Below are 12,091 nucleotides of genomic sequence, written 5' to 3' on the forward strand. Positions count from 1 at the left end.
TGCATACGTTTACACATTGTTCTGGCCCCACGCTCTGCGCCAGCTGCTGTGGTTGACCCCCCATTGATCCGCCCCATCTTCCAAGAAAGATGTAAACAACGACTGAAAAAAAACGTCGGTGTGACAGCCTCCGTCAGAAATGTTCTCTCTTCTTCCAGCGTAGTCTAGATAACACTGCGGAACAAAGCACGGAGACAACACAAACCTGCACACAAGACGCATTTGCCATGGTACAAGACCTACTGGGCAGCAAGGTAAAGGTAAACTGGTAGCGACGCTTCCATAAAAGCCCACATGTCACCAAAATGGCGGCTCGTTGCCACCGTCACCATCAACGTATTGGGGGGACAACTAACAATAAGCAAAAAAATGAAAAATAAAGAAGTGACATCACAACCGGAAATTGCCGTGACGTCAAAATCTTATGCTGCCTGTTGCGATTGTTTGAGTTTCTTTAGCGTCCGGCATTTCGACACCTACGCATGCAGTTATTTTTCTATTGAGGCTGAGGCGAGCTTGTGACTCGCCTCAGCGGAAGCGCCAGCAGGTCATTAAACTATAAGAATGACTTATGTCTCAATGCGAACATAATTATGCTGTTAATACCGGTAATTGCTCCAATGGGATTGTCAGCAAGGTGGGCGAATAGGATGGAAATAAGTGCCAGTGTAACATAGGTATCAAAAGCAACTTCACTTTTATTCGTCTAGAATAATGCAGCCAATTAAAAGAGCAAAGAAAACATGTTTCAATGAATAAAAACTACTATGTCCAGCGCACACTCGTAATGTATAGCAACATATGAGAAACCTTTTCACAGAAACATACGCAATTACGTGCGACAACATGTTATCATATCTAACAGTTACCAGACAAGACAACATTGTCCCATATCATCACTTACAAAACCTTCCACTTACTAGTTTTATGGCTCGTCGGACGCTCAGACCCTTTGTTACTGAGAGTGAATGAAAATACTGCAATGTTTCGACGCGAAGCGTTCCGCAGTTATCGTCACGACGAGACACAGCGTGCCGGACGATGCAATGTGAACTTGCATGATAACAAAAAGCTGCAGCCACACCTTTTCCCATTACCTGCTGTGCGCTAGGTCACAGAAAACTTCAAGTGAAGCGCACGCCACACTTTGAACAAGCACGCAAGGAAATAAATAAACTCGGATGAAACCACCACGTTCAAGTGAGCAACACCATTCCGCACGACATAATAGGTGGTTTGCGCAGTTCTGCCAAGTCTAGCGCACGAATCACTGGTTGGTAGAGGTCACCAAGAACGCACAAATGAATTGTGAAATGGAAAAAATTAACATTTGCTGTTTTAGTACAGCAAAAATGTTTTAAACAGAATATTTACTCGTGTGACAGTACTCTGAATAAAATTTTCAAACATATTTTTCCCTATAGGTTTCCTAGCTTTAGTGTTTGTCCCCCTCTCACCTAGTCGCGCTTCAATCGTGCACCACTAGCTGATACCTCTGGCATTAGGTTTGGGCACGCTTTGCATTCCAAGCTTCGCAGCCTATTTAGATGCACCTTGATCACTGCACCATAACAAAACCGCCATTGGCTCCGACAACATGACCGCATCAGCGAGAAATACCCGGTAAGTGCTTCCACACGTTTAGTCTAGTGCGCGGACTGGGTACTGCCTCTCCTTAGGTTCCCTTCCACCATGGTGAGGCCGGAAGTTGGGGTTACTCCGCCATCTTGTCGGGGCAGATTCGGCTCTCTTGTTTGCCTTAACCACCTTCGACGTGCAACCCCGCCGTGCTGCGCGGACGTTCGTGCGCCGTAGTCATCAGATCAATTAATCATATCGCGATGTACCATCGCGATACCGTTGCCGAAGTCATTGCGTCCGAGCATTGCGCTTTAGCGTTTGAAGGAGTTCATAATGAAGTCCGCAAATTAAAACGTCAGGCCTGTCGCCGTAACTTTTTTCGGATTTTCTGAAAATAAATCTGTGTATTCTCACTGCCCCGCGAGAATGCACAGGCGACAACCGACAGCATACCTGACGTCCATCACGGCACATCAACCTATAGCTAGCCCCTGTCCCGTTTACGAGAAGGAGCAGCTATGTTAGTTGTGGCTTTAGGGATCGTTTTGTTTTATTAAACGAGTTTTTGGCGACCGCGCACCACGGAAATGCGACAAGCCACAGCGCGCCGACGGCGCTCACAGAAGAGAACGTCCTTACGCGTTTAGACACCCGGACGGTAGCCTGCGTTATATTATTGCAAAAGCGACTATATGGACTCTCCAGGCGCATTTCCGCCATCGGCGTCTCCGCAATGTTCCGTATGAAGTCCAAGTTGACACCATCGTGGCCGCGAGCTGCGTGTTGTGCTTCCCAGTGGAACCTTACGAGGATGAGCCGAGGATGATGGCTCGATCTCGCGCACGCATGGGGACAAGGTGGCGAGGGGCATCGCGCGCACGCTTGAGCGCAGAACACCTTACGAAAGCCTTCAGTGAGCCCCGACAACATAGCCCCTACAGCGAGAACTACCACGTGACTTCCTCCGCACTTTTCTCTTAGCGCGCGGACTGGGTAAGGCCTCTCCTCAGATTTTTTCTTTTGTTTTTCCTGCATGTCTCGACTTAATATGGCACTCATTGCCGCTGCATCATCCATTTGATGTGCCTACAGGAGTACATTATTCTGCTTAGCCTTGTTCCCGCTTGCACCACATCCTCCAACCTACACATCCCGGCGCCCATAGGGCACACAGATATTTGCGCTAAGGGGAGTCCCTTAGCGCAAGTCCCTATATCTAGGAAGGTGGGGGAGCGGTCCTTACACCTTTCGTTAACTGGGCCTGTCGTCGTGCATTTTAAGACGTTGTGAGTTGCCCAAAGCAGTTTTCCTCCGTTTCTGCAGCGAATGCTCACCATCTGCTATAACTGCGTGCAAGGACAAAGACCACAAGAATGGAAGTGTTTACAGGTGCCGGAATATGGACAGACCAGTTCACAGACCGTGGCCTGTTAGTTATGAATAAGTTCCACTAGCCACTTATAGAACTTCTTCACGAAGGAGGAGAGGTAGAGGTAGAAATCAACGGAAAAAAGACTGAATGCAATATATTCAGGCATAATACGAAGTATGGTTGCGGCGAAAAAACACTCTTGGTATTTTACACTACCGAGTTGTTCGTGCGTTATTTAATGCTTCAAAAATATAGAGACAAATTAAATCCATAAACAAGATAAATAAATATGCAGATTTCCTGCATCTAAATGTTTGCACGCGTAAAGAGTTCACCTCCTTCGACACCGGAGCATTTGGCTAGGTTATCGCAAAGTACAAAAATCGAACTTCATTGAAGCCTCGAAACTGACTGCCATGGGTATATCTATGGTCCGTACCATAACTCCTGTTGCACTTGATCGAACATACCAAAACATACATGTGCATATAACTTGTCTGCTTCACACGTTATATGCCTCAGTGAAAACTTTAGGACTTGAGAAACAAGGCTCTAAAGTAATGTCGCAACAGCTTCAGGGGCTACCACCCAAACCAGCATCTCTAAATTTCTTATCATTAATTGTGCAATGACTCTTTCTTGCACTAACTTAGCCGTGACGACGTGAACAATGAATAAAAGCCACTGCTGTTATATTCAGCGCTCGCGCTTTGCAGTCAGTTTCCAAAAGAATAAACGCGAAGGAGCTTTCATGTCAAGTCGACTGCGGTAAGGAAACAAAACCCAGTACGTCGGAGCAAGTCAAGGCACTCGATTTACACAAAAGTAATCAAGACAAAAATTGAAGTACGAAATAAGTTGCAGTTTCGCCCTGAAGGTAAAGCACCGATTGCTACAGCGAATTTGTAGACAGCTATATGAATAAGGATACTATCTTTGCTGGCCCTATTAGCCCCGAGAACGAACGCGAGCGGCGCTGCGAGCGCCGCTCGCGTGACGTCAGGGCACGGACTCGCGCCTGTCGTCTGCTACAGTTCGTGCGTTGTACGGGCGCTTTCTGCGGTGTTTTCGTTTGTTCGCCCTCGTTCTCTCTGCTTGTATACTTGTGGTGGTCGTCTCAAATATATTTTTATGACGTCTTCCTTTGCGAACATTTATTCAAAGAGCTAATTTCTTAGACAACAATGCAGCTCTCGAAGGCAACGCTACAGTGCCAGCCGAAGCGACGCAGACCAGCCCATTGTGGCTTTTCATACGCGGATAGACAATCGCAAAAGCATAGCCTATAGGAATCCAGTTATGATACCATACCTGCCGCGGTGCAACAAGTACGTCACAAAGCTGGCTATATATGACTTCTACAGCAGTTACGTTGATTTTATTCCGCTAAAACAGGTTTGCTCACGACGAGTAGTTCATGGTATAATATCGAATTTTTGCATTTCCTCACAGAAACGCTCGGCAGTAGCACGGTGACTTAACTAATACTGGAGCTTAGATTCTACACGCCTCACTTGCTTCTTCAACTGCTTGTCAACATTAGGCGGTTCTTCACGTGTTTATTTTTTTTTTAAGCGGCGGAAATTTGAAGTAAAGTTAATGAAGGCTTACAGCTATTTCCAGAGTACAAATAGGAATGTACCAATATATATTCCCTTTTCCGTGCTACACGTTCAACTCACCTCTTTAGAGAGCGTTTGTTAATGATTAATAATGCATGTTATGTTCCTCTTTTTTTGTCTATGTTACCAAGTGTATATCATTTATTTATTTCAATGCCGCAGTGTGTTTTGCATTGTTATCGTGGAAATATTTCACTGTGCTTTCATATATTGTATAACTGCAATGTTTTATGGCCACTATATAAATGTAATTTATATGGCGCTTGATGTGTTACCCCATGCAGCCATATTGTACCTAAGAGGGTGAGATTACCTCAAGCCGCGTCTGTGCGGCTTTTTTCCCTCATCCACCACCATTTACCACTCCTCTGTACATGTGTGTGCGTAAATGGAAATTAATAAATCAAATCAAATCAAACTCACTTGAGAAATTTACTGGTGCTTGTTGCTTGAGGAATATACATGACGAATCTGTTTGGCAAACTGACACAGGCTGCTCGGCCCAATTTTTTTAGTGAAGTATGCCTGCTGGACCGCATAGCTGCAGCCAGAAAGCAGTCGAAGCGTCAATGACTAGTAGTATGGGACATATTGAAGATATCGAAATTCCCCCTGTGGAGGGTCAGAAATCAAGTGAAAGTATATGCAACGCTTGCGGTGCTTTCTTTATGAATGTTTGCGATTGGATTGGAGCAAACTTAAATTAGCCTGCAAGGTTCGCTTTTATGTACCGACGAAGCGAATAGTTATCCGTTTGTATAATTAAATAACGCTGGATCGAGACATGGTGAGACAAAAGGTGCTTGAATTTTCCTTTTGTAGGCAATCTAAGCTGCGTAGTAGTAGCTCGAGAATACTTTAGCCATTCCAGTTGGCGCTGTAAAAAAATGCTTTATGGTTTTAATTCGAAGTTGAAGTGAACAGATGGGTTTCGCGAACATAGCGTGCCTCGCCATACGGACAGTCGATTGCTACCGTTACGTGATCAGGGGTGTGCCATATTGTCGATAAAGGCTACTGAGGGCCACTATGATACATTTCATCACTTTCAATTGAGTGGCTGTCGATCTAAACAACGAAACTTTTCTCTCAGGTGATTGCTACTATGGTGTTTGTGAATTAACTATGTAAATACTCTACATGACACGCCGTCGTGTTAGCAGCCATGAGCAATTCGTTTTTTGGAGGCCTGTTTCAGAGGGGGATGAAAGTAGCAGCAAACATTTTCATAAGAAATGCGCGCCTATTTTTTTACGCATTAATGAATGGCCATATTTGAATAGAACAACACACCAGAGTAATAGGAATCATGATGACAGCTTCGCTGGGCAGTGTCTTTCTAACATCGGATAACATGTTGACGCCAATTACCAAATTTTTCTTCCACGTAAAATGCAATACCTCTCATAGCTAAATACTAAAGGAATGTTAAGTGTTAAGCGAAGCATCATACACAACTTCGCGCGTTGAATTTGCAGATATTCTTTTTTTAGTCAAAATTTACCGATAGACACGGCGCATATATGCATTGCAAAAACTTGTAGACCCCTTTAACGCTACTTAGCTTGCGATATCCAAGTCGCAAAGTTTCTCGACTCACACGCTTTTGAAGAAGAAACTGTGGTTAAGGTATTGCAGCTGAAAGAAGCCGACTTATTCTTCAATACGTATGGCTCGAGCCACCTATACCCCAAGCATACACGAAGGGAACGAGCGCGCGCGGCAGCCGAGGGAGCCGGAGCGAGCGGCGTCCTGGCCGTGACGTCACTCGCGAGAGGGCGCCATTCCTCTTTCTCGGGGCTAATAAACTTGAAAACATTCCCTTACCATCCAACCTAACAAGCATGGCTTCAACGCGCAGAGGCAGACATGAACACACCACACTCGATGAACGCGGAAACTCGTTGTCAAAACGGTGCAATGAGGAAGCGCGTCAGCAACAGCGAGTTAATTTACCATCGTGATTCATCTCACTTCAACGCGAACTAAGCGGCGAAAACACAGCGCACACGTTACCACCGCCACTCAACACACTCTATCCCATCGCAGATCGCTTTCAAGATGGCGCCCGCGCGGCCGCGCCATACGCAGAAGCCGCTGGACTAGGACGCCCGCCTCACCCCGCTCCCTTCCCTCCCTTCGGTGCCTTGCGCGCGACGAAAGACAGCGCGCTTCCTCCTCGCTTTCCTCCCTTTCGTGCATGAGATTGAGCCATAATCGTCGGCTCAACGCAGTGACGATGTTATCGCCCATGAACATTATAAAGAACATCACGGTGACGGTGGCGGCAGAAATACGCCTGGAGCGTCCATATAACTGATATCGCAATGAAAGGATAATCGGAAGCGATGAATAGAAGACAGTGGATGGCGAGCCTATGCAGAATTGGACCCTTCTTGCTGCAGGAGAAAACGTATCGCTAAACCTTAAGTTTACATGTGCAAGCCTGCATGCCTAGAATCCACCCACGCCGTGGAGGAGCTACATATAAACAGAGTTCGTGCTATACAAAATCTATGCCTTCTTGAACGAGCACTCGCGCCTTGCACTTAACGGGTAGACACAAAATTCGGTCACGATCATCGTGCTTAGCTGGTCGCTTTCCTTGCAGTTTCGTCTAAACATCGTTCCTCTGGGTCCGAACGCGTTCTGCCACCTGCAAGGCTCCTGTTCTACGGTCCCGTTCTCCGCAGAAACACAGACCTTCGCGTGCGTAATCTACATGTCAATAAAGCAGCGCGTGCGATCTGCCAGGAGTCATCTATCCTGTTTTGGCCAGGTTTATGCGTCTCTCGTGGCCCCGCAATGGTACCCTTCGTGCTTCCTGTTCCCCATGCTGCTTTTTCACCGCTATATCGGCATTCCGACAGGCCGTCGTTCCTTTTCCTACGCGTCTTCACACCGCATTATTTCCCAATAGCTGCACGCAGTAGTGAGATAGCCGAGAGCCCGCGGATAGGCGCACTCACACCGCCACGTCATGAGGTCCACGTGCTTTTGAATTTTTTATCCATAGGTATACACGTATCTATAATGCATCGATGTTTACCCAACCATAAAAAAAATGGTGCACAGAACGTCTTTTTTTTTAATCTAGCAGTTTTGCGCTACGATAACTCCGAAGCAATCAGTCAGTCAATCAGTCAGTGTTTTATTTTCACCAAACAATGGCAGCCAGCCCTAGAACATCAGTACAAGGAGCAACATCCGCACTATTAAGCCGCAGTATTTGTTGCAGAAACCGTTCGCAGGACTGCACCACCTACTTTCGAGCCCCGCCAGCGTTTACTCCCTTCGTTTCACTTTCCTATCACGCGCTTTGCTTTTTTCTGCTGACTTCACTCAACTTCGTCACCTTAGTGTTAGTTCACTAATGTCTTTTGCACCTCGACACAAACAGCCGCTACTGCGACGTCAGACAAAGCTCCCCAAGGCTCGCCCTTCATATATTGTCGGACGATGCCTTTAGCTGTTGCTTTATTTCGCCGATGTGGAGATCCTATATTTGCAACCAGCTGACTCACCGTTCTTTCCTACAAGCTCTTATAAACAGGGCGCTACATCATTCCAATGGCTACCTTATCATGATCATTCTCTAAGGGATACTACAATGTGTGCTGCAGCGCTACAGCCGTCATCGGTACGATGACGTTTTCTGAGAAATAACATCGCAACAGTCGTTCTCGGAAAACGGGTCATATGTTTTCTATGAGTAAATTTGTCTTTGTTGTTGTTCAAATGATAACAAAAGTAGCATAATGATTAACTTTACAGCGCAGTGTTCTGGCTTGTCATCAACAGCTTTATTGTGGCATGCCTAAATGCTGAGATACCGCTGGAAGAGATAAAATTGGCGTGTGCGCGGTATTTCAGCCCTGAAAACAAACCAGTGATCCGTCACGCAACCGGAGCATGTGATACGGAAGCGCACACGACAACAAAACAACGTGTAGTTCCTTTCTGCCTGCTTACTGCGTTCCATCAGGCCTAAATACGGAAAACGTCATACCAAAGCCCCGACGGTGTCATGTCTGAGGCACATATTTTGTTTCATCCCAGCAGCTCCTATTTTCTTGCGCATTTCATTCCCATGAACACTGAGGTTCTAATTTTGGCCAAAGTAACGATGTTTATAAAAACTAGCAGAGTGTATGGTCAACAGCAAGTCTGAAACGTGGCGTTGTGCGTCTAGCACTGAGCTCGAGTCAACAGTAGAGGTCCACCATAATTCGAGAGGCGTTGCAGTGCTTCAAATGCCACAGCTCTAGCTTCATCTCAGTTAGTTCACTGCTGCCGTTATTCACTGTGCATTACACGTGTAACGCAAATAGCCAAAGGCGAATCCGAAACTCACAGGAAAAGCGTCAAGGTACTCGGAAACAGACTACCACCGCAGCACAGCGCTCGCAGTTTACTTTCTATTCATCGTTTTTTCACTTGCGCTGTGAGCGTAATAAATTCTTAGCCGAAGCACCTATTATCCCGCTTTTCAGTGCTAACCCGGGCAGGCCTGTCTACCAGGGCTACTCGTGATGAAAACTAGCTGCAGCTTCTAACGGCACTGCACGAAATTGCGGAGAGTATTCTTGCATCCCTAATGATGGCACGTCTCAAGCAGAGCGTCTCTCCTCTCATGCTTGCCTGCCCTTTCTCCAGTTCACTGCCTCTGAGCCTCAACGAGGTGTTGGATAGCGGCCCTTCTCTCGGCAGTGTTCATCTTTTCGCGCGGCTGCATTGTACAGCTCTGCCCTGAGCACTGGAACCTGCTAGGTTTCCTTCTTAGCTCTGTTTGCCTTCTTCTGCGATGTTTGCCTCTGGCAGCCAAGTGCTAACACCGCCGAAGTGCCCCAGCAGATGTCGCTTTCACTGACTTCGCGCCAAGGCGCGACCAGGTTGTGCGTTATGCTTCGCCAAATATCACTTATAGGGAAATAACAACCAAGGTTATTGCTCTGAGCTGAAGCGCAACATAAATAGGGGGACGCAACAACTGTGTGGTGTTGTTTTATTTGCAGGAACTTTTTTAAGACAAAAAGGACAGCATCTAAAACGTTGCAAAGAAAAACAACGGTAACCGATTGCATAGCTTACATCTTATTTTATACTTTCTTTATTAACTTCCCAAAAATATATGGTTGCTCACTGAGAACATCGACATCGTGTTAGCCTACCTTATTGTCGGCTACAATAGGGATGACTTGTAATAACTATCACCTTCGTGCAGCCTGCACTCAGGGGCGCTATAACGTAAAGCTATTCCAAACTTTTTTATTCCAATTTTTCAATCAGCCCTCCGCAATTGGACAAGAACTTTTTTGGTCATACCCACTTCACCTGCCTGTCAAGCAACCTCACAAAACCGCAAAGAACTCACCTAGTCAAAGTGACGTGTACGCGGTAAAGATGCATTAATATGCCGAATAAAACTGATTTTTTTTTAATAGCCACAGGCTGCCCGATTCCGAAAGGAATAAAAGATGGCTGTCGACGATCGCTCAGGCACTGGCTACTCGCACCTGCCGGGTAGCACGGGTTTCTTTGCGCACAATAAATCTTTTTGTGTGGCCGTGTTACGTTTTCAAGCACTTTCGGCACGTTTACGACCTTGCTCTGCCAACTCTTCTTTGCTGAGGACCCTTTTTAATGGCATTCTTAACCTTTCGTTGGATGCCGCCGCGATTTTCGAACAGCCACAGCAAGCTAAGTAAGGAAAGCGGACCAGTCGCAGACGCCGGCACCACCCTCTTCATCTGGTTATCGATTTTCGGTGCAACGACTCGGCCCCATCGAATCCTTCTCCCTTTGAGCGTGCTCCTAACCTCTTATCAGCCAATTAGATAAGACAAGCCACTCAGTGTAGGCAGCATTATTCGTTTTTAAAGCAAACAAAAGTGACCTCCGATAAAGGAGGATAGCGTTCGATTGGTCTGTTTAGAAAACTCCGTGGGTCACAATCCAATGTTTACGTCGGCGGTTACGCAAATTTCACATCAGGAGGCAAAGAATGAGCTTATAAAATGCGTGTGAGATGTTATCGAGTGAGTGAGTGAGTGACGAAACTTTGTTCTGAACGCCTGCAGAACGGTTAGCCTTCCCCTGTTAGGGAGGCGTTACCGTGACGCGGCCATGACGTCTTCGCGGCGTGTGGCGCCTCTACTTCGGCCGCGGCCGCACTATTCCCTTTGGTCGACCGCGCCTGCCCCTCCTTTGGGGTGGCAGCCTCCCTCCGGTTTCGCTCGGTCGTTGCCTTTCGAGGGCCGCCGAGATCTGCTGGACGGCCTGAGTTTGAACATCTTGGTCATAGCATCTCGTTGCGGCCTCGAGCCGCGGCGGGATCGTTGTTAGTGTTGCAGCTTCATGCGGATTCTTAGCACAGTCCCAAAGGATGTGAGCTGCAGTGGCTCTTTCCTTTCGGCACACACAACACAGATCACTTTCATAAACACTTGGACACACGTGCCTCATCAGCACCGGGGTGAATAACGACCCCGTTTGAAGTTGTCGGTATAAAACCGCCTCCTTACGGGTCAAGCCCGGATGAGGTGGCGGCACAGTCCTGCGCTCTAGTCGGTACCATTTCACAATTTCATTGTACGAAGTCATTTTGTCCTTGGTTTCCCACCACCACGACGGGTCGGCTGTAGTAGCAGCGGCACGGTTGGTTAGTCCTCGCGCCGCCGCGTTCGCCGTCTCGTTGTGGTTAGCGTTGCCGCGATCCGACACATCACTGCCCATGTGGGCCGGAAACCACTTTATCACCACACACCGACTTTCACTCGCGAGATCGACCACACGCAGCACACGCGCGGCTTCACCACACACCCTTGCTCTGGCGTCATTTTTCACTGCCGTCCTAGAATCACAGAGCACAGTCGTGCACTCGGGGTCGGCGATGGCCAAAGCAATGGCCACCTCCTCGGCTTGATGCGCCCCTCGAGTCCGCACACTCGCCGCTGTTCTAGTTGCACCGGTCGATGCCCCGACGACTGCAGCGGCGAATGCCTTCTGTCATGGGGATACTCTGCCGCGTCCACAAACACGGCACCCCTGTCTTTGGCATGGAGATCGATGAGCGCCTTGGCCCTCGCCGCCCGCCGCTCTTTGTGGAACTCAGGGTTCATATTTCTTGGCACCGGACATACCCGTAGCCGTCTACTAATTGCGTCCGGTACAGGCACCTCTGTATTTTCGGGTCCCATTTCCTTTGGTCCCAGGCCTAGGTCACGCAGCACTTGTCTGCCCGTTCTTGTTTCTGATAGCCGCGCGAGCTGAGCGGTCCTCTGCGCCTCGGCGATTTCCTCCAGGGTGTTATGCACTCCCAAGGCCAGGAACTTGTCGGTGCTTGTGCAGTCGAGAAGTCCGAGTGCAGCCTTGTACGCTTTGCGTAAGAGCGCATTTATCTTATTGCGTTCGCACTGCCTCCAGTTGTGGAAAGCAGCAACGTATCTAATGTGGCTTATAGCGAAGGATTCCACTAGCCGGGTGAGGCTTTCTTCCTTCATGCCTGCTGTTCTGT

The 12,091-nt window shown here is 47.7% G+C and overlaps 1 long non-coding RNA gene across 1 annotated transcript in view; it reads left to right on the forward strand.

Annotated features, from left to right (window-relative positions):
- The first annotated feature begins 1,495 nt into the window (after nucleotides 1–1,495).
- Nucleotides 1,496–12,091, forward strand: part of LOC135921686 (uncharacterized) — a 51,430-nt gene continuing 40,834 nt past the window's right edge. Inside the window, exon 1 of the long non-coding RNA XR_010570581.1 lies at nucleotides 1,496–1,623. This is a non-coding gene — a long non-coding RNA (uncharacterized lncRNA). The remainder of the gene's footprint in view (nucleotides 1,624–12,091) is intronic.

Source organism: Dermacentor albipictus, chromosome 8 (assembly GCF_038994185.2).
Source record: "Dermacentor albipictus isolate Rhodes 1998 colony chromosome 8, USDA_Dalb.pri_finalv2, whole genome shotgun sequence".
Lineage (NCBI taxonomy): Eukaryota > Metazoa > Arthropoda > Arachnida > Ixodida > Ixodidae > Dermacentor > Dermacentor albipictus.